At 49.1% G+C, this 22,850-nt stretch overlaps 1 long non-coding RNA gene across 1 annotated transcript in view; it reads left to right on the top strand.

Moving 5' to 3' along the window:
* LOC133076609 (uncharacterized) overlaps window positions 1-21,742 on the top strand; it is a 147,407-nt gene extending 125,665 nt beyond the window's left edge. The window contains exon 4 of the long non-coding RNA XR_009697560.1: window positions 21,695-21,742. This is a non-coding gene — a long non-coding RNA (uncharacterized LOC133076609). The remainder of the gene's footprint in view (window positions 1-21,694) is intronic.
* The last annotated feature ends 1,108 nt before the right edge of the window (window positions 21,743-22,850 follow it).

The raw sequence follows: 22,850 nt of genomic DNA, 5'->3' as shown, positions 1-22,850 counted from the left end.
TTACTTGTGAATTCTAGCAAACACTTAAAGAAAAGTTAATACCTATCCTTCTTAAATTATTCCAAAAATTGAAGAGGAAGGAATACTTCCAAACTCATTTTACAAGGCCAGCGTTACCCTGATACCAAAACCAGACAAAGATACCACAAAAAAGAAAATTACAGGCCAGTATCATTGATGAACATAGATGCAGAAATCCTCGAGATATGAACTCATCTGTATGAGTTCAATACAGATGGTAACTAGACTTATCGCTGTGACCATTTTGAAATGTATATAAATCCGACATCACTATGATGCACGCCTGAAACTAGTATGAGGCTGTGTGTCAATTATTCTTCAATAAAAAAATAATGAGTTGCAATGTGACGTGAGCTGGCCTCTTTATATGTGTTACTGGAATAAACTTTATGGAAGGAACATGAGTCATTAGGGACATGGATGCACTTCTGCTGAGAGAGGACGGGGCGCAGCCTCCCCAGACGAGGTGCCCTTACCTGCCTTTGAGGGCGGGGCCTCCATTTTAAGGAAGCCCTCTGAGTCTCCGAGGCTGATGCCTGGGCTCGAGAGGGTTTGATAGGCCCTTCACACGTGGTATTTTGAGTAGTTAGTAAAAGTAAGTATTTAGTTGTTAATGAAATTAAGTCGGCTAGCGTGGTGGGTGGTGTGCTGTAGACCCCCAGCAAATGATGGGCAGAAGGGACCAGGTGTCGCAGGGGCTGTGGAAGAGCCTGGGGAAACCCACCAAGATGCGTGTTTCCGGAGGTGATGGGAAATGCACGGACCTACTCACTTAAAATATGTTCTAAGTAAGTTAGTAGTAAACTGACCGAAGTGACTGATCCCTTTTCAGTTGATCTCTTCCAAGGATGCAGAGCCCAGGTGTCTTGTCACTGGGCCATCCCATTGCTCCTCGGTCTGGCTCTGGTCCTTGCGAACCGCATGACCCCAGGCAGGTACCTAATCTCTCCAGACAGTGTGCAGAGCACGCTTCCAGGAGCGCAGGGAGGCTGCACGTAAGACGTTTGTATCCTGTGACGTGCTTGGGAAAAATTCACGCTGCTGTATCATGGTTTTTCCGGAAGACCACAGGCAGTGACTCCGTTACTTTCGTGGCCGAGTCTGGTGGCACCTGGTGGCACCGGTCCAAGGGTCTCAGGGTTCCTGAGGGTGATGCACTGCATTTTGCTCCAGAGCTCCCCATCCGAGCTTACCATTGAGGGATTGCTTTGAAAATGTATCCCGCAGGCTGTGAAAAAGGGTGGCTGGGTCAGCACAAAACCGCCGTGGCTCCCGCGGGGTCCGCCCGCAGAGCGTGAAGCGCCAGCTTCACTTAGGAGCGGAAAGTGGACGCACAGTCCTGCGGGCTTAACACGCCTCTTCCAGAGCCAAGGTCTCCCGGGGCTCAGCCTGCACCGCAGGGTGGGTTTGCCCGCTTCACTGGTTTACAGCTTTGGAGTAGAACTGGTCTTAGTAGTGAAAGAACCGGTCCACCTCCGGGCGGCCCTGCTGGAATCTGCTGCAGTTCCTGGCTCGTCCACAGCTGGGGGGCTTGGAGGAGCCCTGCTGGGTCGGCCAGGTGTCTGCTCAGGGCTGAGGTGACCCAGGGCAGGGATGGTTCCGGCCCACCCCTCTGCTGTACGTCAGAACCGGCCCAGGGATTTTTAGGAAGGAGATTTCCCGGCCTGAGTTCTGGAGATTCTGGTCGGCGGGGGCAGAGAGGGCAGCGTGAGGAAGGCTCGCTTCGCTCCTGCGGGGAGAGGCTGTCTGCATTTATGCCTTGCGGACCTTGCCTGGTTTTGCTGGGTATTTATTTATTTCTGGCCGAGCACAGGAGTGAGTGCTGCTGGTGTTCCGTGGGTCGAGCAGGGGCCCGGCCCGTGCACTGACCTTCAGGCTCCTCTCCTGCTTCTAGGCAGCTGGGTTTGGAACATTCTGACCTCTAGAATTTTAAAATGTGAGCGCCCACGTAAACCTCCGAGACTGTGCCCATCACGGTGGGGCCCTGGGAGGACCCCCAGGCCCGATCCGTACCCCCAGGGTCTGTGGAGGCATCCTAGAGGTGTCCGGGCCGTACAGTGAAACCGGGAGCCCCGTGATGGCTGTGATCGTCTGAGAATCGCCGTTTTTTGGGTGTTGGCAGGAGAGAGCTCCCTCCACCCTGCGATGGACCCCTTCACCTGGGCCCCGTGCACTGCCCTCCCCGCCCACTGGGGCTTGAGGTCCTGCCCTTGGTGGGAGTGGGCCCCGTGGGGCGGTTGGCGGCTGCCGCATGGGCTCCCGAGATGCGTGGAGAACAGGAGCAGGAGAGAGGGACTGCCGTGCATTGTGATCTCCTTCCTCAAAGTCCTGCCCCATAAGTGATCTGAGCACACACTTGGAGCCCCCTTGACGGCAGCTGCTGCGGGACCTCCCCACCTGGCCCTGTCGAGAACACGGGCGTGGAGGCCTCGCCACCCCCCTCGTGCTGCCGAATCCCCGGCCGGCAGCAGCTTGCTGCCTTACACGTGAAGGTGACCCTTGATGGGACAGCCAAGGCCTCGGACCAGCAAACTCAGACAGCCCATTGAAGGAACTGCCCGCCAGCCCGGGGCGTGCACTGGATCCCACGGCACACAGCTTCACGGGCAGCGATGGACGGTGGGCAGGACCCTCCTACTCCCCAGCGGATATGACCACACCGGCAGCACAGAGTCAGCAGGCAAACGGTCGGGAAGGGAGGCCGGGGGCCGAAAAGTCAGGCCCTTTGAAGTGATACGTTCTTAACAAACCCCAACACTTCCCTGGACCACACGATACATTTTCACAGGAAGAATATACAGGTTTTTGGTTTTTTAAACAGGATTTTAAAAAACAGGTTATCTTTAAGGTGAAAAGGTCAGCTCTAGGCAGAAATAGTAACTTATAGTTGCTCTAGTTTTATTCAGCAAATGGATTACTGTGAAAATATCATCCCTGTGTCAAGATAGGTGTTTAAGATATGCACTTGGTTCCACAAACCTCTCCTCCTGACTTTTCTCCATCCCCTGTTGCCCTGTCTGTCCTCTCTGCCCCCTCCCCCAAGCCCGGGGGCAAGATTCACCTTGGTCACTCCTCCCTCTGACCGTGTCAAGAGCGTCCTCCAGGGACCAGCTCGCAGGGCACGCACTCAGGGCCCCTCCTCTGTCCACCCAGACGCCAGCCGTCTCCACCTCCGGCATGTCCCCCACCCCTCTGTTACAAGGGTCTTCCCATCACAGGACAGTTTATTCCGGGAACGTCCACCTGCCGTACATGCTGGCGAACCGAAGCAAGCAGACGTTGGCTGTCGAATCTGGGGGCTCCCGGGGCCCAGCGAGGCATCTGACAGGGAGCGAGTACCCTGCTGTCCCTGCCGAGGGATGGCGGGATTCGTGCGGCCCAGCAGGAATGGGAGCGGGTGGCCTTCCTTATTATCCCGTGAGACCCAAACACGTGAAGAGTCTTGAATCCTAAAAGGATGACAAGTGGATGGCAGTTCCTAGAATAACTCCCGCCTTGAGAAGACAAGGGCATCGCACAGTCACGGGCGACTCAGACAATAGCACGCGTTGGACACAAAACCCTGAAAGTGTGCATTTTAGGCACGCTTAACTATTTGTGGATGAGGAGGCCAGGACCAAAGGGAGAAGTGACTTACCAGGTGTCACCAGCTGCCTGGGAGGGCGGGTGGCCCCTTCTCTGGCTCCCAGCCCTGAGCGCAGGTCCAAGGTCCATGGCAGGGCTGCCCTGGTAGAGGACAGACTTCAAACACCAGAATGTATTCACACATGGCCCAGGACTTCTCTGCTTCAGGGTTTACTTCTTAAAGAAAGTCAGTGATCTGGGTACGCATTGCAAATGAGCCAAACCCGGCAATCAGGCGGTGGGACCAGTGGAAGCTGGCTGGGGGCTGTCTTTCAGGTCCCCTGTGCTCTGAACGGCAGCAACATTCCTGAGGGTTCCGCTGAGCAGGGAGCATCTCTGTGGGGCTTCCATCCGTCATGGGCAACTCCAGAATCCACATTGATTTTGCTGTTTCTAACATAAACGGAGCCTCTTGCTGTTGTTTGAGGATTTGTAACGAGCAATAAAATACAAGTAGACGTTCAATTTACTTAGAGCTTATACATGTCAGCACCTAACTAAATAAAAAAGAGGAGGAAAAATAAACTGACAATGATTAATATCACTAATGATTTGTTTTGCTTATTTTCTAAAGTAGTAACTTGATCCTCTCTGTTGAAAGTAAGGCAGAGAAATGATACCAGGAAGCTCCCAGGCAACTAAGCTGCCGCCCTCACTTGTTTGCCACTGTTGGGGAAAATCTGATTATCTGTGGAGTTAAATGTGCAAATATTAATTTTCAGTCATCAAGAAAAATGTAAATGAGGTTATGATATATTAGTAAAGATAAACATGTCTGCTTGAACCGTGATTATTTGTATGACCTGACTTGCTGTCGATGTCGTGCCTGGTGGGATGCTGGTTTTCTGCCATCTATGGTCACAAACTGTAACGTCATTCATTAGCTCTGTCTCCTACGAGAGAAGTCCTCAGAGCATGTTTAATGTTGGCAAATTTTGCTTTTTGTGTGAGCAAATCAAGAATGATACCAGGGCTGGAGCCTGGCAGGGATTTGGGGAGTTGATTGAGACAATTAAGCTTTCGCTTTTAGATAAGAACCTAGAAAAACCCACCGGCATCCACGCTTTCCTTGTTCAGATGCTTAAGATTAGTGGGTTCTCCTTAAGACCTCAGTGTGGCATCCTTGGCATCATTTTCTTTCTTCTCACATTGCCCTTGAGAGCAAAATGTTTCTGGCATTATCCCCCCTTTTCTGGAACTCCTCTGGTTTGATGACTTGGAGTGTTGAACTGCACTTTGCAAAATTTGCCCCAGAAACTCCAGAGTATCCCTGCAAAATCAGGTCCAGATGGTGCCAATTAAATGGTGTCACAATGTCCAAATGCAGCTTTGAGTTGCAGATTTGGGCTGTAAAGGAATTGGCGTCAAGGTGCAAAGGAAGACAGAGTGAGTGCTTCAAAATGGCGCTCCCTTGTGAATTGTGTCACTGGCACTGGCTTGAAAGAGCCACTTGGTGTCTGAGCGTTTGCGTGGGACTCCCTTCCAGCCGGGGCAGATTGTTGTCGCAGAGAGTGCCCGAGTGTGTCCTGTCATCTTGAGGGAGAGTGGTTGGCTGATTACTTCTGACGGTGGTGGTGGTGGGGGGGCTTGTGATGAAACATGGTGACGATGGTGAGAATGCAAACCAGGCTCCCCGGGACGAGTGGGGCCCGGGGTCCTCACTGCTGTGCCCTGCGAGGCTGCGGCAGCTTCTTCCATACCCAGGGGACACGGGAAGATCTCATTCTTCTTTCCTTATTATTGGCTCCTTAAGGCTGCTGAATAAAAACAGATCGTTGGAAAATACCATGTTAATTTAAAGATGCCTGTGATGCGCTAAAGCAGATAGCGGCAACATTTGCACCGTGGGACCCACCACCTGGCTTTTTAAATATTTTTTATAGTGGGAAAGATTCATCTTTATTTCATTTGGCTAAAAAAACCCAGAAAATCAATATAAAACTCAACGTTGGTTCAAACAAACAAAAAATAATAGCCAAAACCAGATATACATTTCTTTTTTTATCTGGGAGATACGGGGTAGATGGTGAAGATCCATATATAAACGGCAGACTGTCTCCTGAACGTCTATCAGGTACATTCGAATACCATTCAGACCCTGGTTGAGGTATCTTGTGAGTTTACAGTTCTCTGGGTTACAAGGTTCTACGTTCCATCGGTCACCTATGGTTTAGAAGAACAAAGCCATTGCAATTTAATACTCATAATTTAGCACTGAAGAGCTGAGGGTTGAAATGAAGCTTAAATGAAATACTGATACATGGGGCTTGGTGTTTCTTTGGAGTTTTTAACCATTTCACTCGAATTCTACTCTGGGTAGTTCATCAGGGCCTGGTAGGATGGGGTAGATTCTGAAGGTGAAGTGAAGGGAGGGCGGGAACGAAGCAGGAGCACCAGAGCTTTGGCCCTGGCCACGGGGACGCCTTGGCTGGTTTGTGTAGATGGGGAGGTGGTGGACAGGGGTCATCTGAGGTGTGGAGAAGAGTCTGGGATGAACCTGAGTCTCTGTGAGGGACACCATAGTTGACATCTGAGTCTTAGTTCCTTCAACTGTAAAACTAGAAAACTTGTGTAGATGCTACTTACCTTCTAAGATATTGTTAAAGTCAACAAAATTAATATAATAATACACTGTAAGCTAGAAGCCCCAGAGAAATAGAGGTGTCATAGTAAATTGAAAGAATGAGCATCCATCTAGCTCATGGAAGGTTGATGGGCTTTTGTCTTGTGTCCACCTTTGGGTCCAAAGTAGGCCATAAAATGTATCCCCTAAAAGTGACCCAAGTGGCATGAAAATGGGTCACTTTCCTCGGGGGTTACCATCTCACATTTATGAATTTCTCTAAATAGTGAAGAGAGAAAGGTGTAACAAGAGATAACCAATTTTATTAAAGAAGGGTCAAGAAGACATAACTTAAGAAAATGATTTTAGTTTTAATTTCTTCAAGTCCAAGCTGCTTGGTCTGTCCCAGAAAAACAGGCCTCATCATTTCAAAACAATGGGTTCAGAGAAAGTGCATGATGCCATTCGTCCTGGAGCATTGCAGTCTGGGCTCGTGTGAAAAATCTGTGTGTTTTGTCATGAAGACTGGAGGTTTTATATAATCCTGTGAGTACACTTAGTTAGCTTTGGAAGACCCAGGAAATCTGTGTTTATTGTGAAGTCTGATTACCTATTGAACAAAGAAGAAAAGAGAATTTGGAAGTGATTGTTTTGGAAAGCACAGAAAATACCCATTTTCTTGCCAGAGTTTTTATCTGAAAGTGGAAAAAACAGGGTTTAGAATGTCTATTTGTGAAACAAGGAAGCTTTTAGCTCTGGCATCTATTTAAGAGGAGATTCTGAATTTAAACATTTGTTCTGCTGGGTCTCAGAGGTCTCCTGATGTTGGAAGGATTTTAGCTATAAAAATATTTTTAACAGGTCTTGTTATTTAGTCATGAAATAGTGGAGGTTGTACACAACATTCATTTAGAAATATTTTTTTTAGTAGATCATGGGGAGCCGACTTGATGATTCATTTTAAGTCTAGATGTTTGAAATTTAGGCAACGACTTCCCTGAGGAAGGTTGTTGGAACTGATCTCGCGGTTCTTGCGGGCCGAGTAGAGTGCGGACACGGGTCTGCTTGCAGGTGAGATGGGGTGAGAGTTCCCCTCAGCACCTACATTTTAGATGCTCAGCGTCATAGAAGAGACCCCGATCGTTGCATTTATAGGGTCTGCTGCTTCTCTCCCTTCTTTTTCCTCCTTCCCTCGCTCTCTTCAGGCTGGGGCGGGGGTCCCTCTGTTTCCGACGTATCCACATGTGTCCCCTGTAACGTTTTCCTTACGACTGTCCATTTTTACCCAAGAAGAGCATCTCTCAGAGTTGTAGGCATACGTCACCCATCAGAGACAATTTGATTTCTTCTTATTCTTTGCAGATCAATTCCCTGAATGCTCACCGTTCAGCTCCTGTTTTCCCAGCCCCGGTTCTCTGACATACTTCACCTTGACAGTATTTAAAACTTCCCTACTAGTTCCCTTTGCCCTTTGGAGACTTTTACCTCCTTTTTTGTATTTTCATGGATGTAGGTTGCATGATGAAGAGAACTTATAAATTCTCTGTTACTTATTAGCTGTGTCCTTTTGCAAATGTTACCTAACTGCTTTGACCTCAATTTTTTCCCCAGTTTTATTGAGATATATTTGACATATAACATTGTATGAGTTTAAGGTGTACAGCATAATGATTCGATGTACGTCTATGTTTCAAGATGATCACCAACGTACATTTACTTAATATCTGTTACCTCACATAGTTATAAATTTTGTTTTTTCTTGTGTTGAGTGAGTCTCAATTTCATCATTTGCAAAATGTAAGAGTCATATGCACCTCATGGGGACTTGAGAAATAAAATGATTGAGGTGCAGTGGCCCCTGGTGTATTTATGGACTCTATGTTTGTTTGTTTTTAAATTTATTTATTTATTTATTTATGGCTGTGTTGGGTCTTCGTTTCTGTGCGAGGGCTTTCTCTAGTCGCGGCAAGCGGAGGCCACTCTTCATCGCGGTGCGCGGGCCTCTCACTGTCACGGCCTCTCTTGTTGCGGAGCACAGGCTCCAGACGCGCAGGCTCAGTAATTGTGGCTCACGGGCCTAGTTGCTCCGCGGCATGTGGGATCTTCCCGGACCAGGGCTCGAACCCGTGTCCCCTGCATTGGCAGCCGGATTCTTAACCACTGCGCCACCAGGGAAGCCCTGGACTCTATGTTTAAAGACAAATGCATGGACGACTTGCAGTGAGCATGTGACAGATTTCCTTAGACCATTGGTTGGCTTCTCATGTCATACTTTTTGGTCCTTAGTTCAGGTGTTTTCTGCTAGAAAACGGCCGCTTTGTGGTGTCTGCTGAACAGGCTCAAGCACTGTGCCAACCCCTGCTTTGTTCGTCCCTCGAGCCTCACGTTACCACCGTGTAAGTGGGGAGAAGATGCTCTTAGTCTTACTCTTTCTCTGGAACAAGAGAAATACATCATCAGTCATTGTAAATTTCAGTCCTGGATCTCCAGTGCAAAACGCTAAGTGTCAGAGGTGCCATCCTAGCTTTAACGATCTCTAAGAAATGTCGAAGAAAAAGGGACCTTCTCGACGACCATCCCCTTCTCGCTCTGCCTGGCCTTCTCTTGGGCAGTGTGCATGGGGCTGAGAGGGGACACACCACAGCTCATGTCGTTTCAGGTAGAATAAGTGTAGGTTGCTATCACAACGGTCATCCTCACCAACGCATACGTTCAAGTGGCTGATGGGTTTAGACCTTGTGCTTCTCCTGCTGCGTGGGGTTGGAGTGGAGATGCAGGCGATGGGGAGGGTTAGGATATAACACACTCTGGTTTAGCTTTTCACAGAACTGAAATTGCTTAGTCGGTGATTATTTTGTATCCCACTTGCTGACTGAAGAATGACCGCAGAGGCTATAGGCAAAAGGGTCCAGCTCCAAAATGCTCCCGCGTGAATTTTCTCGGAGACTATCTTTAACCCCACGCACCCTGCACTGAACATCTTATAGGCTTTATAGTAAAAAGAGGATGTATAAATGTACATATATGTGGGGAAAACTTCGCTTAAAGGTATTGTCTTTAAAGCCATCAGAAAAGAAATAGTGGAGAAAGACTTCATTAAGTTTACAAACATTTGGTGAGCTCCCATCATGTCGAAAGCACTGGGGTAAGTGCTAAAGATAGAAAATCAACTATACTGCAATAAAGTTAAAAAATAAAAATAAAAAAGAAAGAATAAAAAAGCCAGGGAGTCTGCCCTCAGAAAGTCTGCAGACATTTGGGAAGACAAACAATTACATTAAATGTGATAAAGGATCCAATAGAGAAAAACCAAAAGTGTCGTAGAGATTCCCGGAGAGACTCAAGGCGGCGGCGGCGGCGGGGGAAGGGGTGGGGCCGAGCCTGGTCCAGCACCGGAAGGGGACGCTGCACTGCTGCGGCACGTGCGGGAAGTGCTCCATCGGTGAGAGCGCCTTCAGGCACCAGCGACCCTCGCTTTACATCCCAGTGTCCGTAATGGAAAGACGCACCATATAAAACGGGTGCAGAAAGCTTTTCGCGGCAGCACATTCCCGATTGAACATTAAAGGGCTACAGCACGAGGGCAGTAAGAAGTGTGAAGAATGCAGGGTCTCCATTAGCCCAAACTTCTGTGTTCAATCATTAATAAACAGAGAGCGAGTTTCCTCCCTCTGCCAGGCTCTGTTCTGAGACCAGGGATACAGGCGGGAGCAAGATGGTGTTACCGCCCTTGAGAGGACTTTCAGTTTCTGCTGGGAGGGGACAGACAACAGACACACACGCAGATAAGTAACGCAGTGTGATTTTAGATATTGATGAGCATAACAGAGCTGGAGAGCGGCTAAGGAGGAGCTGAACGTGGCTGCGCTCAGTAGGGGGTCAGAGAAGGCTCTCAGAGGGAGAGGTATGTGATGAGAGCAAAGCAGCACGTGCAAAGGTCCTGGGGCAGGGACGGGCCCTGAATGTCTGCATGACGGAAAGGACGACAGTGCTTGCTGGAGCTGAGGGCTCCAAGTGGGGAATGGTGGGCAGTGGGGCTGGGGCACAGAGGTCAGCGTCAGAAGCCAGGCCAGCTCTCCCAGAGGGGAGACCCCACACAGCGGTTATGGAGGAATAGCCAAGCGATACCAGTATCAGAAGAACCACTGTTACAAAAACAAAACACTGTATCTGAGGACGGTGGGAAGCCTCAGCCATCACTCATGCTTCTGTAGCCGTCAGAGACTTCAACCTCTCTGAATAAAAACACAGAGGGGACTACGGGGGAGGGTCTCCCCCCTCCATTGGAAGAGCCGCATTAGAGGAGAATCCTGTGGTCGCAGTAAACACGGGGAGCCTTCCGGGTGAGTTTATCACGGGGCAGTCCTCAGGGATTTACACAGGGAGAGCAACCCTGGGACTGTACTGAGTGTGCAGCAAGATGTGAGACGCTGAATTCTGTGCTCTTGATGCAGTCATGGGTGGTACTTTACAGATGTCTTTAGAGTTGCTGTTTAAAAGAGGAGAAAGCAAGCGTGGTCGTCCGGGGTTAAAAAGGGCCTGGGGCAGACGAGCAAATGTCCCATGAGTCTTTCCAGAATGTTCTTGCTGGACAGCATTTCCTGTCTGAGAAAGCAGGACTTGGGAAGACGAGGAGGCTACCAGTGCCGTGAGACATGGTCGGCTGTCTGTCCGTCTGCCTGCACCCCTGAGTGGGGATAGCGGACACCAGCTAGAACCAGCCGTCCACATGCAGGGCACAGCTGCGTCAACCATCCTCACTGCGGAAACGTCTCTGCTCCTGCAAACTCGTATTCCTGCAGATCACTTTATTGCTCTTTGCAGGGGCTTCCAGAAAGGCCCATCAGCTCTTCTGTAAGGAGCGTCAGCTGAGAGTTCACCCTCCCCCCCAAACCTTTGTCTTGCCCCATCAACCTTCAGCTCCCAGGTCGTGATCTCTGCCCACTGCTAGCCAAGCCTCCTGCACTGGAAGAGCCGCTTTACACCGAACTCCACCATGCCCATGAGATCCAGCCTTGCTCTTCTCCTGAGACAGTCCCAGCCCTGCTGGGGGGGGTGGGTGGAGGGCGTCCTCCGCAGCAGTGGTGGGCAACGAGCAAGGCTCTCCTGTCCCCAGGTGCATACTGGTGTCGGCGGTGGCGCTGATGTGCCAGAATCCGAGGTGGGGGGACTTACCAAGACCAGCGAGACAAAGCCTGAGACCTTTCCTCCTGGGGCTTGAGGCAGATTAAAACATAACAAAATTGAGAGAATGAAAAGACAAACCGCAGAATGGGAGAAAATGTTTGCAAAATTCATATCTGATAGAGGACTGGTGTCCAAAATACGCAAAGAACTCTTCAAACTCAACCGTAAGAAAACAACCCAATTAAAAAATGGGCAAAAGATCTGAACGGACACCAAAGAAGGTATACAAATAACAAGCATCTGAAAAGATGTTTAACATCACATGTCTTTAGGGAAATGCAAAGTAAAACAACGAGATACCACTCCACCCCTATGAGAAGGGCCAAAATCCGGAACACTGACAACACCAAACGCTGCTGAGGGTGAGGAGCAGGAACGCTCATTCACTGTCGGTGGGAACGCGGACTGGCGCAGCCACTTCTGAGGACGGCGTGACAATTTCTGACAGAGCTAAACGTGTCCTTACCGTACAGCCCAGAATTGCACTTCTTCGTGTCTACCCAGATGAGCTGAAAACTTACGTCCACACAAAAACCTGCACACACATGTTTACAGCAGTCTTATCCCTAATTGCCCCAAACTGGAAGCAACCAAGATGTCCTTCAACAGGTGAGCAGATAAACTGCGATACTTGCAGACAACGGCATTTTATTCAGTGATAAAGAAGAAATGAGCGACATGGAGAAAATTTAATGCAAGATGCTAATAACAGGGGAAGCGCAATGGTGGGAGGGGTGATGGGGTACGTGAGGACCTTTCATGCTTTCTCCTCCATTCTTCTGTAAACCTGAAACTGTTGGAAAAAGTAAAATTTATTAATTAGAAAAATAACAAAACACAACCCCAGACAATTATAATAAGACGAGATTAAGTCATTTGGTAGAGGTAGGCCGCGACCGAGTACAGTGGGAAATAACAAAACAGCCCCCTGGCCGAGCCCTGGGGGAGGGGAACACCATCATGGGGGAGCGGACCCCTGGGCAGAGTCCTGAAGGGCGAGAGTGGATTAGAGAGGGCAGTTTAGGCCAAGGAAGGGGCACTTGATGCTAGAGTGTGGGGTGGGCGTCTTCAAGGAGCAAGGAGGGGAGACGGGAGGGCGCAGCTAAGGAGAGAAGGGGCTGCCTTTGCGTGGAGAGGAGTGTCTTCGTTGGGGAGAGGTGGGGAGAGGTGGGGAGAGGGCAGAGCAGGGGCAGCAGGACTAATTAGGAGCTGGTGCAGGGCCCGAGGGACGGGGGCCCACCGGTCGCCCTTCTCCTGGATGCACGGGCCGGTGCACAGAGAGGGGGATGGGGACCAGATGAGCAGGGATGGGCAGGGCCTGTGCTTTCTGTAACTGGACTTGACACAGTCCCAGCTTTCTCTTCTGCCACATCTCCAAGGGCACAGAAACATCCTTTCTGAACCCCAAAGAGGAATAGATGATCTGATAACTATAAAAAATATTTGACGTGTTGGGTTGCCCCGAAAATCTGTGTTGTGTGGTGTGTTTTAAAGAGTCAGAGGAGTGAACATTTCTCTTTATTACCTGTCAGGAATGAAGATTTCATTCTGAGCTCTTGTGGAAAGAGTAGGAAAAAAGAGTTCAAAAAAAAAGAAAAGAAAGGTCTAGATTATGTTTCATTTGTATAGTCAAAGACTCCAGAGCGACATAACAGCGTGACTTTTCAAAGTGCATAATGACCCTCTTCATTAGTTTTAGCAACTTGTTAGAGTATTTTGGAGGCAGGATTTTCTGTGAATAGGGAGCAGACACGTATAGAAAAGAGGTCCCCTCGCTGACAGCATAATAATAGCTCTGTCCCGTTACAGAGCGGACGGCCACACAGCACAAATTAGTTCAAAGTCACTTGGTATTCAGAGAAATTTACTGTAATTCCTCACAAAAAAGGACCTTTGAAAATTACATTTAACATATTGTATCCCTGTAATCCTTCATGTTTTGGCCTTCCTATAATTTGTGCTGAAGTCATTATCCGTTAAAAGCAAATTTTAAAATATAAGATCAACGTTTTCAAGGTATAAAAAAAAAGGCAATCTAGGTCAGCTCATGTGTTCCCCTCCCTCCCTCCTTTCTCTCTAACTTTTCCTCCATGTTTGCTGCTTCTTCCCAGGAGGCTTTAGCGCAACGGCCATCACCATGCAGGCCTTTGCATCCATCCACACCACGAACGGTGGCTGGGTGTCTCCCAGGGGTCCCCACGGCAGAGGCTCCTCCGAGGGGCGAGGGCTGGGTCCCTCTCGGCCTAGAGCAGCTCCGCCTTGATCTCTTTGTGGTTGGGGGCATCTCTGCGTGATCTGAGTTGGAGATAGGGCTCCTGGCTCGAACGAAACAAAAGGAAAGGCTGAAAACCCGTGATCTTGATTAAACTGGCAAACAGACCAGCTCATGTATGTATGTGTCCTCTGTCTCCTGTGGCCCCAATTCTTGTCCTCAGAGGCCACATAGATTAGGATGCCATTGGCTAAAACCCCTGCTGCCCCAGACTCTCACTGTCTGCTCCTGAAACTCTGGAATCAGAGACTTCAGGCTGCATTGATCACTAGTTGTCTAACCCGGAAGCTGAATAGGCTTTTACTAATAAATCAAGTCGTACTCCTCATCTTATGCAGGAAGCAACGACTTCTTCCTCTTACATAGTGTGGACCTGGAAAATACACGGAGCAAAGTGAGCCTGCGGTCACCTCTCACTGGGCACGATGCTTTACTGCCCTAGGGCAGGTGTGTATGCGCGTGTGAGTGTGCATGCATGTGCGTGCACGCAGGTGTGTGTGCATGTGTCCAGGTGCCTCTGTGTGCACGTGTGTGCGTGCGTGAGTGTGTGTGTGTGTGTGTGTAGGTGTTTTCTTAAATTCCTGTTTGAGACATTAGGATAGAAATATTATGGAAAGTTAAAAGCCCAGAAAGTGTCGTGTCTGAATATCTTGTCCAGATTTGGCAGATAAGAAAGCTGATCAATTTCCCATTGAATTTTTCTCTGGTTTAATTTTTTTCAAAAGTCCAGCATGGGATTCCAAGCACATGGGGGTGAGTCGACGTGGAGGAGCCTCAGGAAGCTGTGCCCTGGGAAGGGCTTTGCCTCCTGACGTATCAAGACTCAGATTCACATTTTGACGCTTTCTAGTTGGTGACCTTTGGGGAGATTTTAATCTCTCTACACTTTGGTTTCCTTCTCGGTAAAATGGGGATCACGAGGCCTCACCCTTTTGGCACGTCGGGAGGGGAAGATGAGAGAGCGGAAACGGGGATGATTGTCAGCCGAGGGCTCTGCTGGGGCGGGGATCGCTGTCAGTGCTGCTTAGTCCGTGGTGTCTGGGGCAGCACCCAGGACACGGGAAGTGCTCAGAAATGTTTGTAAAATACATACTTTGTGTGTGTGTCATACTAGCAAAATAGTAACAAAACTCCAAGATGAGATTGGATTGAGCTTTCCCATCCGTTTTCCACTCCCCTGTATGCGTGGGTGTGGGGAGTCCACAGATCAGGAATGCACTGGATAACGGTCCATCCTCGGTGGGACAAGGCAGAGACATGGTGGGCTGGGGCCTGCTTAAAGTAGCCTACATTTCAGTCCTACCCTCGCGAAGGAATCTCCTAGTAACGGCATAGAGAAGGGCTTGCACAAGTGTGGCCGCACATTCGCGAAGCATCCATTTGGCTCGAGGGGAAAATAAAACCAGAGCGCGTGTCTTCGTGCAGCTTGTGGGCAGAGGTTCCTCCCCTGGACAGGGCAGCACGCGGCTCTGCCCTTGGACAGAGGGAACCGGACGGGGAGCTGGCGCCCCAGGTACGCGCCCCGGATAGCGAGGTCTGACACTGAACCCCGAGTGCTCCTGAAGTCCTTGGCGGGGGTCTTTATGACCTCTGATGGCTATTCCAGTAGTTGTGGGAGGTCCCCTGATTCAAAGAGAGTGAAGTGAGGCCGCATTAAGAAAGGGCGGTACTCCCAGCTGTGGTCAGGGGGCCTTCGAAAGGCCTGAGGAGCCTCATGCAGGGCCCGCTGCCTCGGAAAAGTGAGGCGTGACATTTAATACTGTAGAAAAGCTGGACTGCACTTTCGTTCCCAGGAGGCTTCTCCAAACACTTCAACTGCGTCAGCATCAACTGACTCGTAAGGATGCTGCTCTGTCGTCCTGGGCTTCACAGCCGAGCCTGAGGCGCTTTGCTGCTGTCAGAGCCGAGGCAAAGGGTCGAGTGAAAGGCGGGCTTCCGGAAGGGAAGGACCAGCTTCGGCCTCACTCAGCATCTCTCTTCATTTGTCTTTGTGAAACTCTAAACCGTCTAGATTTGGATGTCCACGAAGTCAGGAAGATGATCATTAGAAGAACAAAACACCGGCAAAAACCCTTTCTTTGCTGGTGAAATTAGTGTAGAAAATTAACAGTTTTCTTCAGAAGCGATTTGTTCCCTGTGTAAAATCAGCCCCCAAATCGCCTTGTGTGGCCTACTTCCCACAGCCTGTGTCGGGAGGGGATACAGCAGTAGAAGGAACCACTTGGATTTCTCTCTGTCCGCCTCATGCCTCCCCGCCCTGGGCCCCCTCCCTTCATTCAGGTCATTCCTTTCAAAACATTTCAAGAGAGGGGAGGACCTACCAGTTATGGCATCTGAGAATATTGTAGAAAACTTTAGTCCTGGAGGACACAGAGAAGCTGTAGAACTAGGAGATCAGGCTTTTAGTTCAGAGCTGCCATTAAGTAGCTGTGCAGCTTTGGGGAAAAAAAAGCAACTTGACTGTATTGAAAAATTACTGTGTCATGTACTTTACATGTACCTTCTTAGTTAATCCTCACAAGATACCCATGAGGGGGGTAGTTTCATACTTATTTTGAAGATAAAGAGACGGAAATTCAGAGTGAGTATGTGAGTTTTTCCAAGCTAACGTCAGTAATACGTAAAGGAAAAGAAAACCAGGGGGGTTGTGGTTTCACAGGAAGCCTTGATGGGCCACCCTGGGAGAATGGCTTGGGGTCTGGATACAGGCCAGATACTGACTTGTCACAAGTTGGGGGACCTTAATGTCATCCAGGGCATAGAGGCCAGGAGTCCCAGTGGACGCCCTGCAGTGGTCAGGACAGCCCTCACACCACAAGTTCTCTGGTCTAAATGCCAAGGTTGAAAAACCTCGTTTCATGTATGGAATTCCATAGGTTAATTTACAGAATTCAGTTGGTGGAAGATTCAAAGAATCGGGGAAAGCGGGGCTCTTCCTGGTAGTTTGGGTCTGTAGGAAATGAGGGCTTCTCTACCTTGTGAGCAGATGCCCCTTCCCCACCTCACTCCCAGCGCCCCTCCCAGCACAGCAGGATGGGGACCCGGCTGGACGGATGGGAGGCCACTTGGCTTCGGCGTAGGAAACAGTCAGAATCGGGCTGCGGGAATGGAAGCCCGGGGAAATGGTGGGCTGCTGAATGGTGGGAGCCTTAGGTTCCAGCTGGCCACCCTCCATTTTGGAGGACCAGCCTGGAGCCAAGAGCCCCCTTCCAACCATTTCTTGTTTCCCCAGTGAGCTGAAAGCACCTACCAGCTCAAGCAATGCTTTTCCGTCCCCAGAATGGACTGAACCTGCCCCCCAGGCATTGGCATTTCGTGGCGCTCGGCCGGGATGCTGTGCCCCCCGGGTGTTTGCACTGCTTGGTCGCTCACAACATACACCTTTCTGCTTAAAAGTCACCCTCTCAGAAAACCCTTCCTGACCTTAAAATAGGCTTCACCCCCTTCATACCTTCCGTTCCTTCAAACTGCATGATTTATATCTTCACAGCTCCTTTTGAGACTTGAAATGGTTGTTTACTTGTTGACCTGTTTGTCTGCGTCTCTCGTTACAATTTAAGTTTCATGGGAGCAAACGCTTTGCTTGTCTCGGCCAGTGCTTTAGGCAGTATTGCAGTACCTTGATCAGTATTCGATACTTTTTTTCCCAAAGGAAGGAATGAATGTCTGTGTGTGTGTGTGTGTGTGTGTGCGTGTGTGTGTACACCTGTAGACCAGGGAGCTGCACAGTTCCAGGGCACAGCAGACCAGGCCACCGGGAGCACAGTTTTGAAAGATCTTTCGTCACTTGAACTCACGGAACCCTTGTAGGGATTATCCATATAAGGATTGCAAGTTCTCGATTATATCCCCTCTAAGGTTTGAGAGTAGCGACCAAGTTACGAAGGCAGCACGGATCGAGCCCTCTGAGCGCCTGGCCGGGTCAGTCTTTGTTTAATTTACTGTGAGCACCGGACGAGCCAGCATTTCATCTGGAGTTTAACAAAAACTCTACTCAGACCATCTGCTTCAGAAACAATAAATAAATAGAAAATACAGATTTAAAAATAATTAGGAAGACAGCCCATTGGCCCATCAGTCACCCATTTGGGAAAGACATTGATAGCCGTGTTATTCTCAAACTATCTCAGTTATTCCTAATTGATCAAAATACCCTGATGTTTATAGCAAATGAGAGAATGACTCAGAATGAAATGAAGTCAGCGAAATGCCAGAAGTTTTTACATCCAAAACAGAGACATGGCCCATATGTTCAGAAATACTTTTGTCCTTAGGAAATGTTTATGAAAAAAAAAGTGGATAGGCACTTCCTCAAAAAGAGACTCAACTAATAGTAACACAGTTCAGATAACAGAAGCATTTTCCTATTAAGCTCACATCGCCTTTTACTTACTGATTCTCCACGATCGCGTTTGAGAAACCATTCAGACAGCAAATGCAAAAAGTTGCCCTCATGGCATATTCATTTCACCTGCAAAATTTTTAAACAGTTGAAAGTTTTCAGAAAGTTTTTCATGGTATCACCCATGTATTGTTTTGATAAATAAGCATGATACGTGATAAATAAGGCCATTGCCTCATAATATACAAAATATATCCACACATGTTTATAAACAAACTATAAATCTAAAATCGGCACTCCACACAATCCCATAAAATTATATTGGCATGTATAATCATTTGATCGTTTTTCAAAGTAAGAAGACACTTAGGTGGTAAAAAATATGGTAAAAGAATATGGACTAAGGCAGAGAAAGGCAGATGGTGGGTGCTCCGTGGAGGCCTCGTGGGGCAGGACAGAGGGGACCACCGACTGCCTGGGAGAACAAATGCAGGAAGCTTGATTGGAGGGAAGTTCGGATCCCGTCTTGTGGACACATTTCAGTGGTGGTGGCTTATCAGGAGGGCAAGCATCATGTAGTTTATCATCTGGATTGGGGCGTTTGCGGGAGTAAAAGAGGGCCTTGTGAGTAGTGACGCTGGGACAGCGGTTGTGCATTGGAGCTGTTCCTGGGCGCTCCTGTCACCTCTGTGGGGCTGCTGTTTCCACAACGATTATTCGTAACCGTGTCACCACTGCCTGGGAGGGTCCCCTCTTCCTGGCGAAACTCCCTGCTCCTGAATGCCGCTGGACCCGAAGATGTGCTTCTCACAAGTAGGATCCGGAAGGGACGGACTGTCACGCTGCAATGAGGTTACAGAGCGCGTGCCTTTCCGCCCCTCCCCGCCCCTGGCTTCCTCCTGGGTCCCCTCCCCGGGAAGTGGGCTCCTGCCTTGTGAGCTGCCCTACGGAGAGGCCCACGGGGCAGGGAACCCGGCCTCTGCCAACTTGGAAGCCAGCCCCCATGAGGTGACACAACCCAGCCAACGCCTACATCACGAGGACCCCACTGAGCTCGTCCACAGGAATGGGAGATGGTAATGTTTGCTTTTCTAAATCCCGAAGTTTCAGGGTCCTCTGTTACATAACGAGAGGGAACAATGCAGAGACTTTAAGATGCGGTGTCCTAAGTGACTTTTTCCCAGGGCTGAGAGTCAAGATGTTTAAGCACCAGCACAGCACAGGCACCAGGCCATCGGGTGGACGTGAGGGGCCCATTGTCCCCTACTTCTCCTTGAGCAAAAGCCTCCTGTTTTGAAAGGAGGTCCGAGGAGGGTCTCAGCCTGGGAGGACAGGCGCAAAGCTGTCTGCCGGAATCAGGTCAGTACTGGGAGTGAAGAAAGTGGCTGCATTTAAGAGCACATGAGGCGGCTGACGGCCTGGGAGTGGAGACGGGCTGCAGAGGACGGCCCCTGGGGCTCCAAGTCCACGGCCATTTCCTTTGCCCACACAGTGGTGGCCAGTGCAGAGGCTTGAATGTGAGCACGTGTCGACATTTGAATGCTGGGAAGTATCCTGTGAAAGCCCAGCTTCTCATGAAGGATTGCAAGATGCAGCCCCACGACGGCCCAGCATCCCTGCCCTCAGGGCTGGAAGGCCTGGCCGCCCCAGGACTGGTGCACACGCAGCGGTGGGTGCCTCGCCCTCGGGCTGGCTGACCGCAGGGCAGGCGGCCCTGGCTTCTCTTGCCCCCCACCTTCCTGCCCCTCATCCTCTGGGCAGGCGTTGGCTCTGGTGTGTTTTATCCTGGAGTTCCCACTGCGGGCCAGATGTGTGGACGGAGCCCTCTCAGGAGACCGGTATGGGTCAGCCGTTCGGGGTCAGAGCAGCCGCCTTTTCCAGTTTCCATGGAGAGCAGGCAGTATGGGGCCCCCGGGGGTGATGCTGGGAGCAGGGCCACCCCGATGTGTGTGCATTCTCGCTCCCCTTGAAGGAAAATAGAAGCTGAGTTTGTTTCTCTGCAAGCCTCCTTCAATTTTCTGTTCTCTGACCATGGTTCCCTTGAATTTAGACTTTTAGAAAATGGGGAAGGAAAGACAAACAAAAGCAAACTGCATTGAGAATCCCATCACCAGCGATCTGTGGCTTTCTGGGTGTCCTGAAACAAATTTTCTTTAGCCAAGGTGTGTAGAATTCAGCTCAAAATTTATGGTGAAATGGCCTCAAAATTATTTGAAATTCACACAGCAGGATAATGAATTAGGAAGAAAAAGAACATAATCCATTTCTCTCTCTCTCTTCTTTCCTCTTTCTCTTTTTCTTTCTTTTTTTCCCCTTCCTTCTGACCTAACTTCTGAGATTGTGAAACTGTTGCATTGGTAGTTTTTTCTCCCCCAAGAGGTGCTCCTCAGAGGGTTTTAGACAGACACATCAGGGTTCTATTATAAGTGGCTGCCTTTCACCATGTGGAAAGATTGAAATTGAATTTATTTTTGTGTGCTCTGTGCCTGATGTGTTTAAAGGTGCAGAGGGCACCCCAGGGCCCCGAGGTGAGTGCATGAAATGACAACAATTAAATGAGATCCAACTGAAAAAGTAGGAGCTGAAAGAACACAACCCAGCATTGGCGAAGGAGCCCAAGCTCCTGCCAGGGCTGGAGGGTCCCGGAGGGGACAGCAGTCGCCTGCGTGGGTTCCAGAGCCGGTCATGCCCGGGGTGCTAAGCCTCACCTACCTGTTCTGTGCGTTGGGGGAAATAATTAGATCCAGACGTGGGATGTTGCGAAGAGGAAGGGAGCAGTCCGGTAAAGTCCAGCGTGCAGAGCGCAGGCTGGTGCCGCCCCGGCTCTGGTTTCCCAGTAGAGCCGCCGGTGCTCGCCTTTGCCTCTGCGCCGCGGACTCCTGTGCCGCGTGAGAGCCGATGCCTTTGTCTCGGCCGTGCCGTCCAGCTGGATTACAGAGATCTGCTGGTTCCACGTTAGCACTCAGTTTTACCGGCCAGTCTTTACCTTTCAGCCTCGTATCTGTGCTCAGAATGGTGCTAAGTGACAGGGCCTGTTGCCATCGGCTCCTTCAGGGCGCAGGTCCAGAGCCCTCGAGGTGGCAGGACAAGCACTCTAGGTATCTTGTGCCTGTGAAAACGGAGGCTTAACGAAGAAGTTAAGCAAGGATTTGAATTCACGTCTGTGTTTGTTTGTATAGAAAAAGGAGAATTGTTCTAAAATAATTTTGTTTTGTTTTTTAGTTCTTTAAAATTTACTGTACTGACGTAGAGTTGATTTACAATGTTGTGTTAGTTTCTGCTGTACAGCAAAGTGATTCAGCTATACGTAGGTGTACATTTTTTTCCCTATTCTTTTCCATTCTGTTGTTTTGTTCTGTAAGTTTCAGGTGTGCAGCATTATAATTGGACATCTGTATGCACTGCAGAGATGCATACACATCACTGCCATGTCAAGTCATTATCCGTCATGAAATAGTTTTTGCAATTGCGTCTACAGCTTTATTCAGAAAGTTCTGGCCTGCAGGAACGGGGCACCCTGTTGAGTGGCTTGGTTGGGTGGTTGTCATCCGTTGAACCCATGCAAGGGGGCGCGAGCTTTCCACCCCCCAGCCCGAAGCCCCCATACTGTCCTGTCCGGGTGGGTAATTTGCTGTTAACCCTTCGGTGGCTGCAGCTGCTGACTCTCCTTCCTCATCTGTTACAGATGTCTCCAGGAGGAGAGCTTATGGTGGATGGCAGCAGTGATTTTAACGGCTAATTGAAAAATCATGGGCTTTTCAAGCTCAGAAAGGCTTTCACAAAGATTGATGGGGCCCACGGATGTGAGGCTTACCTTCCCCGCTCCGTGTGGGACCCTGTCTGTCCTGAGGGTGTGAAGTAGGCCGGTCACCGCCCCCTGTCCCCACTGCCCCTCGCTCTCCCTCTCTGTCTGTTAAATGGCTGGATGTCATTGACTGTTGGAATGCGGGCTCAGTAATTTCCCTTCTCTTTTCAGTTGTAAACTTGGGAGATGATAAGAGGGCCTGGGATATCTTGAGCTGGCTTTTTTTCCGTGGGTGGAACTGTGGCTGTGATTTATTCCACATTGTGGGAAATATACCTATACCTTCTTTCCTGAAGTGGTAAAGAGACCCTTTAAACAAAGGAATGGCATGGTGACACATGGGTGGTGATGTCACCAACACCTAATAAATAAACAATAGTATCTTACGTGTTGTGCAGTGTTTCTGCTTCCCCAGATCCTTGCAGCTGTGGCATAAGCTGCTTCTGGAAGAAAGCCGATGTGAATGTGGGTGAACATCCATTAAGGATTGGGAATTTAGAGCTTTCTCCGTAACTGTCACTCTGGTATGGAAAGCTCCCAGGGGGTCCTCAATCTCCGCATAGACTAGGTTAGTACTTCTCACACTTTAGAATTTCATGCAGCAGTAAAATTTCCAAAAACAACAGAATCCTGACATGTTTGTCAATTTTTAATTTTGCTAAAAACTAAGAACATTAGAAACATTTTTAAAAACCCAAGCTAAAATCACATCAACAAATAGTCCCTCTTTGACCTATAACCACTGAATGTTTCATAAAAGAAATAAAATTTCAACACCAAAATACTTGAAAAGCTTAGGTCCCTAATTTTTAAATAAATGAGTCTTTTAAATATACTACAGTTTGCATTAAGAAAAGTTTACTGCATTTTTCTCATTTTATTGTGGCCTCATCTACTTTTTTAAACCTCTAACAAAGGTGGATCCAAAATACATGAGTGATTAACTCTGCCTGGGTAAATATAGAAAAAAACCCACCTACTGAACATTGCTCTGTCTGGCTGGTAAAACCAAAGAGGTGATTTTTAATTTTTCTTT

The sequence above is a fragment of the Eubalaena glacialis genome, chromosome 16 (assembly GCF_028564815.1).
Source record: "Eubalaena glacialis isolate mEubGla1 chromosome 16, mEubGla1.1.hap2.+ XY, whole genome shotgun sequence".
Classification (NCBI taxonomy): domain Eukaryota; kingdom Metazoa; phylum Chordata; class Mammalia; order Artiodactyla; family Balaenidae; genus Eubalaena; species Eubalaena glacialis.
The sequence above is the reverse complement of the archived record's forward strand: the minus strand, read 5'-3'. Positions and strand labels throughout refer to the sequence as shown.